Here is a 14,420-nt window from a genome sequence, read left to right as displayed (position 1 = left end):
CCTAAGAGACGTTAAAATTTCGTACGAAAAGTGCTTTGCTCTGGGAGCGTATGTTTCGGCGAATTCAGTGCTGGGAGAAGGGGCTGAGGGCTAATCCTTCCCTAATTTAGTTTAGTGCTTAAATTACTTTTTATTGGTGGTTGTTTTTATTGGTTAATTGGTCAGAGGGAATAGGGAACCCTCTTACAATTCATAGATTATAACAATACTAACATGGTCAGGTGATCGGGATTGCTTCAGTGCTCTTTGTGATTTTTAATAACCTTAACTCTGTCATGTAAGAGGGCGAGTCTCCATTGATATGACAAAAGGTCAAGGCTCTACCATGTAAGTGGGTCAGCCCCATTGGTACGATCCAGTATAGGCTCTGTCGCGTAAGCGGGCTAGCCCCCATTGACACGATCCAAAGAGTTATTCAACCATAGGTTCATTCCTCGTTGAAAACTCTTGAGGCAATAGCAGAACTCATCGACCAGTTAGTCATGAAGTCTTCAGCCCAATCAGGTAGGAACTATGGATTATGTTATCCAAGAACATAGGTTGTTTTTTCCCTGTTTTTTAATGTATTTAGTTTAAGTATTATTTTGTTTTTAGCTGTCTCTTGCCCGCCACCAAGGGTGCCAATCAGCTAAGTATATATCTGCTGGGTAAGTTACTTGTACAAAAATGATATTGTTAAGATACAATAAAGTTTTGTACATACTTACCTGGCAGATATATCCACGATTAATGGCCCACCCATCTCCCCTCAGGAGACAGGTGGAAGAGAAATTATGGCTTAGAAAACGGGAATAGTTCCAGACCCCGCCACCCAGCGGAGGGAATGGTGGATCACCTGACCTACCTGTCGCGTGTGCCGCGAGTTTTGAAATTCTGTCGGGACGACCGAGTCTATAGCTAAGTATATATCTGCCAGGTAAGTATGTACAAAACTTTATTGTATCTTAACAATATCATTGTTAACAGAATGCTTTAAGTCTTTTTTAATTATTTAGATGGTTAGATAAATATCATTAGGAATAGTTTTTCAGAATTCTGTGAACTGATTAACAAGTAATTTTCAGGTTGGAACTTTCCCGTCAGTGTGTGGGGCAGAGTCTTTGTCATCACTTCTAGATGAATTGACTCTTCTTCGTCACTGCAATACTTGTGATGTTTCAGACCAGCTTACAAGAGACGCTGCTGTCCAGCATTTCCGTTATTTTGTTGCACAAAATTCCATTATGTTAGCTCTCTTGGAGCAGCCACTAGGGAATCATCAAGGTAATACATAGTATGAAAAACATTTGTTTCTATTTGTTTCTGGGCACTGCCTTGTTTACCTTCATGTGATAGTAATTAAAACTAGCATCATAAGATCCCTGTACAGTACTGTGCATGGCATGTTCAGTTTCCATGGTCATTTATTATTCTCTTCTTACCTCTGAACATGAAGGCTTAGAGGTGGATGCTTGTGATTGCAAATCGATAGGGCTTTATTTATTGATGGATATTGCAGGAAAACATTATAATAGTTTTAAAAGTATGTTCATAAGCCGGTAGTTTTTAGAACCAGTAACAAGATGAGTAGCTTTTAATTTAATTCCAGATCCTCAACCTACTGTAACGGCTCTGATCCGAGGACCATTTGGGAGAGTGGCATGGACATTGCAACTGAGGCATCTTGCTAGGCACAAGTCTTCTGCTAAATTATACACAGTAAATCCAGGTCGACCATTGCCAATGAATGATGTTGGCATTAAACACAATGTTAAGCCTAAGTACTTCCCAGACAGCGTAGAAAGAATTCCTTTGTGCAAAGCGTAAGTTGTAGAAATTCAGAAACTAAAGAATTTTTAAGTTTGTTATACAAGTGTGAATTGTGATTTTTTGACCAGGGGAAGTCATGTCATTGGATATTTCTTTTTTCATGTACATCATTTTGTGCAGCCCTCAGCAAAAAAAAAAAAAGATGATTTAATATAGTATGTTTATTTGCAGTGATAAATCTATTCCAAGCCTTGAGAGTGTGATAATGGTCGATGATAAATCTGCGGTAGAGCATGACAAATTGCTTCAGATTTTAGATCATCAGGTAAGAGTGAATGTTTGTTCTTATGTTTGTTGTTGATGTTCAAAGTTTTAGTGCACAGAGTTTTGAGATCTGTTGGTGAAAGTGCTCAGTCTTGTTCATTTCTAAAGATTTTATGATTCTGTTGTATTGTGATGATCATGAATTAAAATTTCCTAATTCTAAAAATTAGGATATGCATTGAATTTTTATAATTTTAAAATACTATAGGGAAAGCAAAGCAAAGCAAAGTACGATTAAAACATTAATTTTGGAGAAAACTAGCTAGGCAGAAGAATCAAACAGTACCGTAGTATGATTTAATCTTGCAATAAACAATTTCACTTTAGAGCAATTTAAAGAGGAAGTATTTGCTGTAATATAAGTTGATATAATTGTTGTGATGTTTCTATGGAATCTCAAATTGTTTTATCAGATTGCATTTGAGGATAATATTCGTCGTCAAGTAGAAAGGGAAATAACAGACTATCCTGATGTAGAGACTGAATGCGTTGCTCCGCCATTGTGTCATGAGTTCCAGACGGCTCGTTTATTACTGTCTCACTTTGGGTTTTTGTCCTTGGATGCCCTACAGGTATAGTATTGCAACTTTTTCAGCATGTACTGTCCAGTATTACAGGATGTAATGTAAATTGGGCAGTATTCTCAGCAAGGCATATGAAGTTGTGAAATCTGTCTCTTAACTGTAAATTAATAAAGGGATTTAATGCATAAGAAGAGCAAATTTTGGAAGAGAAGAGGACAACCATGCCATCCAGGTCTGGAAGTAGAGCATTCCCTTTATTTCTTGGCAATATGTTTTCTTCAGCATGGTAGCCAGAGAAGGCAGAGTAAGAAAAGGAGTAATAATAAGAAATAGCAGGAACAAGTTACTGTGTTATTATTATTATATTTAATTATTAGCCAAGCTGTAATCCTAGTTGGAAAAGCAAATTGAAGTAGAAAAAGACTGCTTGTAAAATAAGAATGTCCTATTAGGTAGAAGTATGTACTATACATATATGCCATGAATAGTATATTTAAATTTAAAGCAAAGGTAAAATGAGGAAACTTTGAAGACTTGTGACTACAAAATGCTGAGATTTCAGGTAGGGATACATTGAAAAGTTCATTATCAATGAAGTCTTTTTTTCTGAAATTTGCAGTCACATCCAGGAAAATTTATCGTTTTGGAACCTGTAATAAAGGGTATAGCTCCATTGGATTAGGTAGTTCTCCCTTTCCTGATGGCTATTGCAACTTCCTATTGGAAGTTTGTCCTTCTGGATATGCACAAATTTGTTATTATTTTTGGGAGCAACCCTAAAAATTAATGAATTAGGACCATTCGTTTTTAATTGCAGAAGACATTTTCTTATCACCCTTTATGTCATAGTTAGCATTACAGTAGTTGATATCCACATGTGTAGAATCTACTTGAGATAAATGCAATGATAAAAAAATTAGTTACTGAATGCAGTGTCTGTGAATGCTCATCTTTTTTGGCGGGTTAGAAATTATACAATCAGATGAATAAGGTTCAATTGGTGCTACTTTGCATGTGATCTTGGTTCATATCAGATGTGAATTACAGAGTGCACCATATTATCTTTATGATAGTCTTGACAGCTTCATCCTTTTGCTACCTCTGCAATTTTGTCCTTTTTCCTCTTTGAATCCTTTTTCAGAAAATCTTATATTTTGTTCTTTTTTTCCTGACCTTGCAGCTTCTATATCTGTTTGTTTTTTTATTCATTAATAAATTTAATAAGTCAGTGGTAAGGTTGAATTGATTTGTTATAAATGATAATATCTATATTAATTGTTAATCATATTTTTTGTTTGTTCTTTTGTTTTCTTATATATTTTGCAAGTAGTATTACATTAAATTTAAATGAGGTAATTTTATTTGATATTTCAGGAATCTGTGGAGTCTGCAGCCATCTCTTGTAGCTTTAGATTCCCAGTATGGCAGGCTTTGCTAAGGATCTTGAACTCTTAGATACCACCAATAATCGTACTGTAGATACAGGTCATGTATTCTATGTTCGAGCAGGGCAGACTAATCCTCATGAAATTCTCAATAATGTTGTAAGTAGTATATGTGTATAATAATGTATATTTTTTTTATCTGAATGTTGTTATATTAAAATATTTTTTATAGTATATGTTCATTGATGAAATATATTTTCTGCATATGATTGTGCTTTTGTACATATGCCAAAGAAGTGTGAGGGGATAATATTTTACCCTTGGTTTGTGTGTGTATAGCTAAAATCTAAACAAGATTCTCGAGTTTATACTTATTTTTTATTGCTTGTAAAATAATCCTTTGTTAATGCTATTCTTTTGATGAAGGGATTGTTTAAACAGTTTATACCAAGTAAGGAGACAATAAAAAATGACTACGATAAGCAAAAGCTTAGTGACACTGAGCTTGGTACCAGATAGTGGATGATACTTGCTATTTAATTGTCTTGTATAGTCAGTTACATTAAAGATATTTTTGTTCCGATACGTAATACAAACCCTCGGTCCTTTAACAATAGGAAGGTAACTAGCGGCAGCTGGGACGGTCGTAAGCTTGAACAAAGCAAGAGAACGGTAGTTAACTGCTTGTCGATCGTGCGCGCGCCCGAGAGGTGAAGAATCACTTTTGCTTTCGGCCGCGGGTGTGAAGACGTGTTCGTCATCGCTCTCTGCCCGCTTCATCTGTCGTATGCTTTGTTTATATTGTGTTTTCTACTAATGGTTTGGTTTGACTTGAAATGAACTGTAAGTACACTGTTTTCATTTTCATACCTAATTATGAATCAACATGGAGCTATCGCCGTAGAGACGGCGATTTCCGCTCTTTTCATGTATTGAACCCTTGAATTATGTCTCGGTGCCGAGGGCGGGCGCTCGCGCCGAGTCATGTATTTTGGGCGAAAGTAAAGTGTGTAAATGAAAGATGTAAGTACTCTTTTTCATTATATTTTTGCCCTGTGCGTTCGTTGCCGAGAGCTTGATTGCGCTCGGCAAGAGCCTCTTATTTTGTATGAATAGAATGCAATGAAAGTGGATTCGCAATGCAGTTTTCTTTTCATTTATTAATTGCATCAAATTTAATTTTGGATCAATTTCCGCTCTTACCCGGGAATTAATCCTTACGATTATTGCTGTGAAAGTGAAAATAGCAAGTGCAGTATTGTTCATTTTCATAATATTTATTTATGATAGCATCATATTATATGGATCAAGTTTCCGCTCTTACCGGGAATTGATTTTTCCCTCTAAGTTCTATGAAGTGAATCGCAAGTGCAGTATTCTGTTTCATTTTCATATTACTTTTCACTGCTGTGCGGGGGTAGGGGAAGCGAAGGTCTGCCAGGAGTCGTCGGAAAGCTCTCCCGCGACTCCCTTGGTATCCGATTCTTCGTCTTCTTTCCTGCCCCCCGAACCCCCCGCTCAGCTTCCTCGTATTTTGTTTTGGGGTCTTCCTTCCGTTCGGGGTGGGGCATGTCTCCCCCCCCCCCGTGCGTGAGGGAACCCCTCTTACTAATCTGTCTGTGCTACCGCAGGTGCTACAGCCGTGGGAGACGACCTTGGACAGGTATGGACCACTGCGGCTGCAGGGCGTGCCTAGCATCCACGATCTGCTGCAGAGTCTAGCGAGGTCTGGGGCGGTGACCTTGGAGTGGTCTCCACTACAACCTTCACGGCCGCTTACGCGTTCCCCCCCCATGCCCGCTTCCCCCCCCGCTGGTCTACACTCCCCATGCTGTGTCGGTGACGCCGTCTGCCGCTTCTAGGGCCGTCGCCGCCGTACCGAGGAGGGGTATGCCCGCCGCAGCTGTGTTTTCTTTTCTTCGTGTTGCCTGCCCCCAGACTTCCGCTGTTCCAGCAGCTCGCCCCTGACCGGCCGCCAGTACCACGCTGGCTGCCGATGATTCTAACGAGGCGATGGCTGGGCCTGCCGTACCTGTCGCTGATGTGGTTCCCGCTACTGGCTTGGCTGTCCCTTCTGTTTACCGCTGCCGCTGTTCCTGCCGCTCCTGAGCTGGTTGCTGTTCCTGTCGCTCCTGGTTCCTGCGCCTGTCCATGCTGGTCCTGCCCATGGTGTGTCTTCCCCAGTCCCAGGTCCTTCCGGACAGGTGCAGTCGGGCCGTGTTGCTTCGGCAATAGGCCCGACTCCGGCCTGGATGGAGGACCTGACGACTGTCCTGCGTGAGCTGACGAAGAAGAGGAAGGTGTCATCTTCGTCTTCGTCTGTTGCTGCCTCTTCCCCTTCGACTTCTAAGGCCCATAAGCCGAAGAAGAAGAAGGCTCCTGCCTCCCCCCCCCCTAAGAAGTCTCCTTCGGGAACTTCTAAGGGCCCGTCCCACCTCGGTGGGAACGGGGGGTCCTTCTTGCTGGTCTCCTGCTTCCTTCGGGAGCGGGGCCCGTCTCCCCTTCCGTAAGGAAGAGATAGACGGGGACCAGAGGAGTATCGGTTAGCTCTGGTACTTCCTCGCCTGGTGCTAGCGGCGATGCCGCTACGCCAGGTTCCGGCTCGGTCTCGTCGTTCGCGGGAGATCCGAGTGTACGCTTCTCCCTCGGGAGACCGTGCAGCCAAAGTTTCGGCGCCAGAGTTCGCTCGGCGCCAAGACCACGGCACGGAGCAGAAGGCTGGCGAGAACCGCTCAGGTGACTCTCGCCAGGCCAGCGGCCGCTCTCGCAGCGACCAGCTGGTAACCGGGTTTTTGTTATTCCCCCTAAGAAGACTCCTTCGGGAACTTCGAAGGGCTCGTCACATTCCGGTGTGACGGGGGGGGTTATTCTTTATGCTGGTGCCTCCTGTTCCTTCGGGGCAACCGGGGCCCGTCTCCCCTCTGGAGAAGAAGAAGAAGACGGGGACCAAGGGTTGTGTGCTGGCTACCGCGGGTACACCCTCGCCTGGTCTTGGCAGCTCTTTGCTGCTAATTCCAGGTAAACCGGCTCGGTTTCTCGTCCGCAAGAAGTTCCGAGTGTACGATCTCCTTCGGGTGACCGTGCAGCCAAAGTTAAGACGCCTGAGTTCGCTCAGCGTCATGACCGAGGCACGGAGCAGAAGACTGTCGAGAGCCGCTCAGGGTGACTCTCGCCAGGCCAGCGGCCGCTCTCGCAGCGACAGCCGGTACCTCGGGTGGACGTGACGGTCTCTGACCGGCCACGGGTGAGGCTGGGAAGAGGTCCCCCAGGTCCCCTCGACCGACGGTACCAGCCTCGGCTGGTACCAGCGGTTTGACGTGCCGCGAGGACGCTCACCGGTCTCACGGCGAAAGCGAGCTCTGCAGGTCACCTGACCGCCGCTCCCACAGGGACCGGGCGGATACGGTGACCAGCAGCAGCTCGTCTGACGCACGGGACCGGGGTCGACGTGCTCAGTCGAGCCGCTCGCCACAGGTGAGCGTCACGGCCAGGCCTGCAGATCGATCCCCACCGCAGGTTGGGTGATCGGCTGCAAGCCCCCCACGTACGCTGGTCCTGCCAGCGAGCGTGGGGGGGGGAGGCGTCAGGTCTGTCTCTCCACTACCTTCAACTTCCTCGGGCTACACCGGAAGAGCGAGGTAGCTAGGAGTGATCGTGAGAGGTGCGCGCTCACGATCCCGTCACGACGCCGCACGTGCCACGTATGGTCTTAGGACCAACCAGGACGTACGCGCAAGTGATTGGAGGCGACCGTCAGGGGGGAGGGGGGGTAGCGTCAGTTCTGTCTCTCCGATACCTTCAACTTCCTCGGCATACGCCAGGAAGAGCGAGGTATATAGGAGTGATCGTGAGAGATGCGCCGCTCACGATCCCGTCACGACGCCGCACGTGCCAGGTTGGTCTTAGGACCAACCAGGACGTACGCGCAAGTGATTGGAGGCAACCGTCAGGGATCTGTTGCTGGTTCTTCTGAAGGAGGAGGGTCCTGGGAGCTGCTCTTGTTGGAGGGACTGGGTCGGTCCTACTCCTCAAGACGCTGGTAACTTCCGAGATTCAGAGTAACTTTACCCAGGTTATTGCACTGATTCGTCAGCACAACGACCGGGGGGAAGGATCGCCGCTCACCCACCAGCAGAGCCCATGTCTCTGCTCGAGTCGTTTTGGGGGCCCGAGAGGGAACCCAAACCGACGGTGGGTATGCCGCGATCGGAGCTTGCCGATTCTGTCTTGAAACAGAGTCTCTCGTCTCCGGACAAGAAGGCTCTCTCAGTTCTGGCCGGTCGATCAAGCTACTTCCACCTCCTCTACTGCGACAGCGGCGTTTCTTACGTGTCTTCGGACCGTATTTTAAATACTCCTTCGGTCCTCCTGAGAGGTTTCGACCTCGACGAGGACTGGAATGAGTCGGAGGACGGTATCGGCTCTCTCCTGTCAGGTGTCGATCAGCCCCACCCAGACGACGTTCACAGTGGCGGCAGACCCTTACCTACAGTGAGAGTTCGTAACCCTCCTCGGGGAAAACGTTTTCTCCTGACGATACGTTTTCCCAGACTCTGAGAGGTCCATCGCCGCAAGGCGATGGCTGCTCCTACTCTTCTCCAACTGCTAGTTCCACTGGGAAGGCGAGCGAGTATCCAATTCCTCCCCCATTCCCTCTCTCCTTACGGCTACGAGGGAAAGGGGAAGGATCCTACAGAGATTTCTCTGTAGGATCCCACGTTGGGGACTGCGCTACCAGGGGGGACCTTCGGGTCCTACCTGACGTAAGCCCCGGTCGTTGAGGAGGGATCCTGCCCCATTCTCGATTTCTACGGGAATCGAGAGGACCACCAGCCGATATCGTTGACGAATTCGGTGGGGGTTTCGCAGACTGCTTAGAATTCTACGGTAATTTCTAGCGCATTCAGAGTGTTAGAGTTTCTTACGATCTCCAAACACTTGAGGCGAGACCACGGTCCAAAGTGAGCGAGACGAGAATCCCCGATATGTTACACGATAATCGGGAACTCGCCTATGCTCGAATTCCTGGAATTTCTAGCATTAGGAAGAAAAGAACTGCTGCTGAAAGAAGACTATCTCACAGTAGGCGACCAACCTGGAATAGAGAAGAACGGACGGGAATATCCAGTTTGGCTGGAACTATCGTCTTAGTATTCTGTTCACCATTGAAGCTTTCCTTCAAGGAAGACTTCTCCTTCACTCTCTTTAATAGAGAACGAAGGTGGTCGATCTCCAATCCTTATTTTGTTTTCTTGAAGGAAAGAATTTAGATGGAGATCGTTGTTCAGAATCCTACAAATATAACTACGTATATTAACCTCGCGACATGATTCTGCTAAGCAGTTGAATGGTCCGAGGGGTAGGCGCATATCCTGGTTATTCTACGGATTGCGACTTAGACGAAAAGTATTCTAATTGAACTGCAACCCGGGTTGCCTGCAACCTCCCAGGAGTTTCCAGTTTCAATTTTATATACTTATGGTGTTGTCACAACAACACCATTTAAGCTTTTATATTTACCGAAATTCGTTTCGCTTAAATATAATTGCTCGAGCATATCTTTTTTGTTTTATGCTCGGTGGTTCTAGCCGAACGCATTCCTTGCGTGGAAAGGATTACCTTTGGCAAACTCAGGATGGACGAATTTGCACCTGTCAGCCGACAGCTACTGCGTATTGAATTGCCCGAGGCATTTCAGTATCAGCTGCCGCTTTGAGATAGACGGTTGTTTATGTCTTTCTCACCTGCTTTGATTGAATAACAAACCGTATCTCTGCCCAACAATCACGGACTTAAGTCTCTGATTAACGGGGATTCTCGCATACATGAATGACCATCTACTGCTGAGAAACGCTAGTATTCATCGTCTTCGGTATTGCGAGAATTTTAAACAGAGATATCTATTCGACTCTCATCTTTCTGTTTACCGCACGGTAACAGAATTCTGTAATAGTCTCTTGCTGCATCGTATCCCGATAATGCGAATGATTTTTGCGGAATCTGAGTTTGTCCTCAAAATATCTTGTATTCGGAGGTGTACAATTGTTCATTGTTCACCCCGGATTAGCAGATGTATTGAAAGACATCGCCTACTCCCACACCTGCCAGCTCTACTTCCAAACGTTCAGCCCATGAGCAGTTCTTCTTCAAGCGGCACTCCCCTGTGTTTCATTACTGAAGAACGCCCCGCTTTCATTGCACAACGGACAGCAATGAAATGGCGGTTTAGCGTTTTCAGTCATTTGTAAGCACAGGTTTAGAATCTGAGATTCCTTCTCTCGATTCAGCTGGAAGACGTAGGTTGCATTCATTGCCTACCTTCGTCTTCAACGTCACATAGTGTTGTTTCTCAAGCTGAGATTCAACGTCTATGAGATTTTCTTGCCATCAGGGACCTCGGTCTTTTGAAGGCAATTGACTTTCGCCTTTTGAGCTTATGCATTAAGAGAATCATCGCCGCGCCGTCCGGCATCGGTGACTAACAAATATTTTATTTGTTTCGTCTCTCAGCATAACTCTTTAAAGGGCGAAGGTCACGTGACTTCCTCCGGATGCTTGGACACTTGCTTCTACTGATTCCGAACCAGTCAGTCGGCAGCTGTCAGAGCGCCCGAGTCAGTTACGAACTATGCTGTGGACTTAGTTCGGTTGTTCCAGAGCAATCATTACTTCGTCTTAATAGCTTGTCAGTAGAGTACTGTACATAACCAAAGTCGAGAAGAGGGATAGGTCATACGACTATTCCCTTCTTTTCGTCTTAGGTAACTGCATGACTTCTCTTGAGAAGTCAAGCACAAAGGGATGGGGATTTGTGACGCTCGATTTCGTACCGATCTTCGTAGCGAAGACTCAGAAACCCTTCGGTAAACTGACGATTGGTTCGAGTCCTTCACAATACCCTCCCTAATGGACGTCACCGCCTCCGATACGAAGGCTATGCTGCTTTGTCCTGTGAAGGTGCGACGGAGCTGTCTGAAGAAACTCGACACCCAGGATGAGTGTGGACGCCTCTTCATCATTCTCTCGCGTTCCGCAAGAACTTCTCCGTGGCGCAGGTAATGAAGGCAGGCGCCTGGTCCAACCGGACCGCATGCACCTCCTTCTACCTTCAGGATATTGCCCACAGTTCCTTGGATCTTTTTCCTTGGGGAACCGTGGTGGTTGCTCAACACGTTGTGTAGTTAACCCAGACCCTCGCAGGCTGAACAGCATCGAGTCCTGGTGTGACCGTAAGAATGGATGAGGAATGAGAGTGTGACTGGCTCCTCTTCCCATCTTTTTCTTCCCTCTACCTTTGGGTAGAGGGACACGGTCGTCACCCTGCTGGGTAAGGACGAGATGCAGGTGAGCTACTCAATAGAGCACCATCCTATCCCTTTCAGTAGGGATAGGAGTAAATATCCACCACTCCTCCAACAAGGGGGAGGAAGTGGATGCCAAATTGAGACAAACCCATCATTTTATGATTGTCCTCTTGCAAACAGGAACAAGTTCTTGGCTTTGCTGGTACGAAGAGATACGCTTGCCTCTCTCTTAGTACTTGGCCCAGAGGTCTGACCATTGATCCCTGCGGTGCACACCCCGATCAATCGGACAGAGGTTTTGGATCCCTCCCTTGCTCTTACGACCAGGGAGGCACTCCAGGGTTGGACGAACACCAGTCTGTTCACCAAAAAGACTCAGATTCCTCCCACCAAGAAGTGAGTCTTCCTATTATTGTTAAAGGACCGAGGGTTTGTATTATGTATATCGGAAACAAATGACAATTTGTCGAAAATTGCATTTTTCCTAACTATACAAACCCATCCGAGGTCCTTACATATAGTCCCACCTCATGCCACCCCGCACTCTGCAACTTTTTGCATTGGGCCTAAAGCAAAAGTGATTCTTCACCTCTCGGGCGCGCGCACGATCGGACAAGCAGTTAACTACCGTTCTCCCCTTGTTCGAAGCTTACGACCGTCCCAGCTGCCGCTAGTTACCTTCCTATTGTTAAAGGACCTCAGGTTTGTATAGTTAGGAAAAATGCAATTTTCGACAAATTGTCATTTTGCATATTAGAGAGGCAGAAGGGAGATAATTTTAAACCTAATTTTACATAATAGATGATGACTACATATTGTTTATAAAATACAACAAGAGCAAAATTAGCATTTGTTTGAATTTAGATTTTTAAACTTGATAATAATAAGCAGATCTTTATGTCAGTATACTATAAAAGAATTATACAGAGGGCTTATTACCTGATTATCGTAAGATAAACAAATTTTTATCATATCCTTAAGTAAAGAATGCTAAATACCTTTGAGGGTATAAAGGATGTGAAAAGTGATAAGTAGGTGGTGACATAAGAGATCTTAAAAACTGGAATTTTCAAAGTGAATAAGTACAAATTTTTTTATAATTTTATGAATGTCTCGAATATACTGAAAGTAGAGCTATTTTAATGAACTTAAGATTAGAAACTGTTGAATTTATGTTGTCATTCAAACTGAAAACTTCTGAATTATTCTTGAAAAATAACTGGCAATAGTGAAAAAGTCAGCACTTGATTATGTAATGCTTTGCATTTGAAAATATAGTTTGTTCATGAAACTTACCTGTCAGATATATATATAGCTGTATTTTCTGAAGTCCGACAGAATTTTAAAAACTTCCGACACACGCAGTGGTCGGCCAGGTGGTTAGTACCCATTCCCGCCGCTGGGAGGCGGGTATCAGGAACCATTCCCATTTTCTATTCATAATTTTTCTGTCGCCGGTGCTGAAAACACCTGTTTTCAGTACCTCCGTCTTAGGATTTTGGAAACTTCATTGCCGCTAAGTATCCTAATTGTCTTTTGATTTATTTACTTGGATTTGTGGCTAGGCATACGCTATCTTAAATTGATTTGAATTTGATTCATTTTTGCTTAAAATATCTGAATCTAGTTAGGCTAGTTTCAGACGGGGTTGTCTGCAAAGATAGGGTGTGGCTACCGAAAGCTTCGGTAGATCCGCACTTGGTATGTACGAGGGGTATGGGTCTTCCTTCTTTGTTGAGATTTGTCATGTAAGGAGTGTGAGACTGTCTATTCCGTAAGGAAGACGTATGATTCGTATGTACGCAATTAATCAGTAAACATGTCTAATTCCGTAAGGAAGACGTATGATTCGTATGTACGCAATTAATCAGTAACAAAAGTCAGGGTAGTGAACCTGTAACCTTCCTGTAGACTTTATTTTGCCTAACCCTGTAGTATGGCCTACGGGCTATGAATATGTCTACGAGAGGTGCTCGCTCTTCTTCATTGCTGTGAAGTGCTACTTCTGTAATTGGTTACTCCGAACCCTGCCAGTCTATTGCCGTTCGGGCCCTAAAGCAGTCGTCTGCTTAGAGGAATTGCCCTTTCTCTTATACTCTTTCGATTCGTAACTTAGAATCGAAAGTGCTTGCTTTAGAGAGTAAAAGTGAAGTGCAGAAGTGCAGTGATACCCCTTGTGTAGTGGAGGGTGCGTCAGATCGGCCTCGTTTCGCCTCTAGGCCGGGACCTCTGCTTGACTCCCAGGACCCGGGAGGGAGCATGTCGAAAGCCTAAGGAGGGTTACAAGGCACCCCCACCGATCTGGCGTGCCTTCGGCAGTTTTCTGATGAAAATCCCAGACTGCCAAAGTGCTGTGCGCGTGCACGAATCCTGAAAGATTTGCTTCTCGTCCTCCGAAGCGTCCTCTCCGTGCAGGGGTTGGAGCTTTCGGAAGGACTCGCGCCCTCCAAATAGAAGCTTTATAGAAGAGGATGCTTCACGTCCTCTCTCTCTCTCGTGTTATGCGTTTCAGTGAGAAGTAAGAAGGCGAACGTCGCCTGAACTCGTGTCCGTCTTTCCACCGAGAAATACGTAAAAGAAGTCATAGTAGCAGGAAGCTTTTGAGAGCGGACGCCTGGGACGCTCGGATGGACTCCAGGCGCGCGCGGGTGCACGCCAAGCGCGCTCCGCGCGCGCCAGTGGACGCCGAGCGCGCTCCAGTGGACGCCGAGCGCGCTCCAGTGGACGCCGAGCGCGCTCCAGTGGACGCCGAGCGCGCGCCAGTGGACGCCGAGCGTGCACCAGCGCACGCCAGTGGGTGTCGCCTGGCTGAACGTTTCTGTTGAACTCTTCAAGCTCTTGTTTCAGATTTGGGTGCCTAAAGAATTTTTACCCCTACCTTCGTGATACCTTCCTACCTCACCTGCAAAGAATGTGAAGTAGGCAGTGCTTCGGAGGAAGCTTAAAGTGAACAGACAACTTCTTCTTCGAAACCCAGCAAGACATCGGGTTTCGTGAATTCAAGAGGTCTCTGTCAATTAATATTGCTTTTCGCATAGGTGGATGGAGTTAAGGAAGATCTCGTTTGCTCTACCGCAACCTTTGCCATTCTGCCAATAAATTTAAGTTGCCACTACCGCAGTCAAGACTTTGCG

At 45.5% G+C, this 14,420-nt stretch overlaps 1 pseudogene; it reads left to right on the top strand.

Annotated features, from left to right (window-relative positions):
- LOC135195362 (ral GTPase-activating protein subunit beta-like) overlaps positions 1–14,420 on the top strand; it is a 142,307-nt pseudogene that overhangs the window by 109,496 nt on the left and 18,391 nt on the right.

The sequence above is a fragment of the Macrobrachium nipponense genome, chromosome 16 (genome assembly GCF_015104395.2).
Source record: "Macrobrachium nipponense isolate FS-2020 chromosome 16, ASM1510439v2, whole genome shotgun sequence".
Lineage (NCBI taxonomy): Eukaryota > Metazoa > Arthropoda > Malacostraca > Decapoda > Palaemonidae > Macrobrachium > Macrobrachium nipponense.
This window is presented reverse-complemented; position numbering and strand designations above follow the sequence as displayed.